The 3404-nt window shown below is 30.4% G+C and overlaps 1 non-coding gene across 1 annotated transcript; it reads right to left on the bottom strand.

The window, feature by feature from the left end:
* Positions 1 to 3058: 3058 nt before the first annotated feature.
* On the bottom strand, positions 3059 to 3165 carry LOC139903205 (small nucleolar RNA R71). The gene has a single exon (XR_011778045.1). It is a non-coding gene; the product is annotated as a small nucleolar RNA R71 (small nucleolar RNA).
* Positions 3166 to 3404: the final 239 nt, after the last annotated feature.

Raw genomic sequence — 3404 nt, 5'->3', positions numbered from 1 at the left:
CCATAATTGGGGTTTGGACAAAAGACCGACACTTGTGAAAATTAGACTATGGGCTATTAATGGGCTTTATATTTGTTTAATTGAATGATAGTTCGTTAATTTAATATAAAGATTTATAATTGGACGTACCTATAAATAACCATATACACTCGATCGGACACTATGGGCGGGATATTTATAAGTACTAATAATCGTTCATTTGACTGGATACGGGAATGGATTAATAGTCAATGGACTCATTAAAACAGGGGGTGAATTATGTACAAGGACACTTGGCATAATTGTTAACAAAGTATTAAAACCTTGGGTTACACGCAGTCGATATCCTGGTGTAACTATTAAACAAAGTATTAAGATCTTGTTACAGTTTAAGTCCCCAGTTAGTGGGAATATTTGACTCTGGATATAAGGATAATTTGATGAGGACACTCGCACTTTATATTTATGACTGATGGACTGTTATGGACAAAAACCAGACGAACATATCGAATAATCCAGGACAAAGGACAATTAACCCATGGTAATAAATTAAAATCAACACGTCAAACATCATGATTACGAAAGCTTAAATAAGCATAATTCCTTTAATTTATATCTTATCGCACTTTTTAATTATCGTACTTTATAATTATCGCAATTTTATTTATCGTCATTTTATTTATCGCACTTTAAATTATTGCATTTTAATTATCGTCATTTACTTTACACTTTAAATTAAGTTATATTTATTTTTAATATTTTACATTAGGTTTTAACTGCGACTTAATACATAAAATCGACAAACCGGTCATTAAACGGTATAAACCCCCTTTTATAATAATAATACTACTTATATATATATATATATATATATATATATATATATATATATATATATATATATATATATATATATATATATATATATATATATATATATATATATATATTTTTATTTATTTATTTATACAAATATAGTTTTAAAAAATATAGCGTTAAACTTGGCTAGCTCCCTGTGGAACGAACCGGACTTACTAAAAACTACACTACTGTACGATTAGGTACACTGCCTATAAGTGTTGTAGCAACGTTTAGGTATATCCACTCTATAAATAAATAAATAACTTGTGTAAAATTGTATCGTATTTAATAGTATTTCGCAATAAAAATATAACTATTTCATATACGCCGCTGCACACATCAAGTATTTTTGGCGCTGCTGCCGGGGACAAACAACGTCGAAAGCGAAACGCTATAAAAAAATTAAAAAGTTTATATTTTCTTTTAGTATAAAAACTAATAGGTAGTATTTAAAATATAAGTTTTTATAAATATAAATATTTTTTTATAAAATATAAAACAGAAAAAAATAGAGTAAAAGTAAACGGGCTACACTGTAGCAGCCCAAACTTTCAGCCTGTATTCGAAGCCATGCGATCGCATGAGCACAAGGCAGCAAACCCATGCGACCGCATGGGTTGACTAGACAGGTCTGAATCCTCATCATAATTACGCAGTAGGTTATTATTATTTATTATTATTATTCTTAAACCCTAATTAGGGTTAATTATTATATTATTTAGTTTTAGTTTTAGTTAATTTGTATTTTTAAGTTTAATTAGTTTTAATAATTATATAAAATTAATACTTTTATAAAACAATAATATAAAAATAATATTTTTATAAAAATTGTATTTTTATAACTTTTAGATTATTTTTATTTTTTTGTATCTTTTTATTAGTTAATCCGTAATATTTGTATTTTTATCGTTCGTAATTATTTTTAAGATTAGTTTTAGCCGTAGTTATTTTTATTTCTAGATTTTTAGACTTTGCTGTAAAATCCCTTAAGTACTTTTTCTTTAGATTAAGATTTAGGTGCTTTAGAATTTTACGACGTCGCTCATCGCTTTAATATTTAATAGACTTTAGTACCTTTTTAAGTTATTACCGTTTTGGATATAGAATTCCTTTAAGCTTTATTACCTTTAGACGCAACTTTTAATATTTAATTTTTTAGAATACTAAGTTTCGACACTTATTTTTTTATTTTTATTTTTCGACATTTTTCTACGCACTCTTTTTCTTTCTTATTTCTCGACGCTCTAGTTTTTAGGACTTAGAATTTTTTCTATTTCTTCTCTAAAATTCAAAACGAAAAATTATTTTAAGCGGTTAAATTGATAGACATCCAAAAATTTCTGATTCGTACTAATAGTTGGATTTGTTAGTGGCGAGTTGTGGGCTTCCGATTTAAAGGGTCCTGGCTACCTGCTGCATCTATTGGCTATTTGAAACGTGGGCAAAATCAGAAAAGTCTATTAATTTGATAACTTATATAATTTTTATCTTTTATAACTAATAGGATATTCAGTGAATGCACCGAGCAAAAAGTTCACCACCTTTCGTACGTTCACCACCTGTAACTCGATAAAGACATCTAGCCAATATTGTCGCCGTTGATTTTTCTTTAGAATCGTCATCCAGTCGACCAAGTACTCCAATTCAAATTTTCGATAATCCATTTTTTGAACCCGACTTCACAATTGAGAACCCGGAGGATATTCAGGGACAATTCAGAGATCCTGAACCATTAATCATTCCTCCTGAACCACAAATCACTCATCCAGAGATTGTCGAGGAAGAAACCATTAAGTCAGAATCCTCTAGTGATTCAGATTCAACAAACTCAATCATGGAAAATCTGGAACCTCTAAGTATGGAAGACCGAATGAGAGCTAAACGCACTGGCCAAGGTCATGCCATTACTCAACCAGACATTAATGCGCCAGATTATGAAATCAAAGGACAAATCCTACACATGGTAACTAATCAATGCCAATTTAGTGGTGCACCGAAGGAAGATCCAAACGAACATCTTCGTACCTTTAATAGAATTTGTACTCTATTTAAAATTAGAGAAGTGGAGGATGAACAGATATATCTCATGTTATTTCCCTGGACTTTAAAGGGAGAAGCTAAAGATTGGTTAGAATCGTTACCTGAAGGAGCGATTGAAACATGGGATGTTTTAGTTGAAAATTTTCTTAAACAATTCTTTCCGGCATCTAAAGCCATGAGACTTCGAGGAGATATAGTTACGTTCACGCAAAAGCCAAATGAAACACTATATGAGGCATGGACAAGATTTGAAAAGTTATTGAAAGGATGTCCGCAACATGGTTTAGATACTTATCAAATAATACAAATATTCTACCAAGGATGCGACATCACTACAAGAAAAGACATCGATATAGCAGCTGGTGGTTCCATTATGAAGAAAACTGCAATTAAAGCTTACAAAATTATTGATAACACTGCTTCCCACTCACATGAGTGGCATCAAGAAAAAGACTTCGTTAGATCATCTAAAGCAGCTAGAGCCGATTTTAGCCATGACTTTGATTCCATTTCCACAAAGATAG

Source organism: Rutidosis leptorrhynchoides, chromosome 3 (assembly GCF_046630445.1).
Source record: "Rutidosis leptorrhynchoides isolate AG116_Rl617_1_P2 chromosome 3, CSIRO_AGI_Rlap_v1, whole genome shotgun sequence".
Taxonomy (NCBI): domain Eukaryota; kingdom Viridiplantae; phylum Streptophyta; class Magnoliopsida; order Asterales; family Asteraceae; genus Rutidosis; species Rutidosis leptorrhynchoides.
Note: the sequence above shows the minus strand (reverse complement) of the source record. Positions and strands in the feature narration are given on the sequence as shown.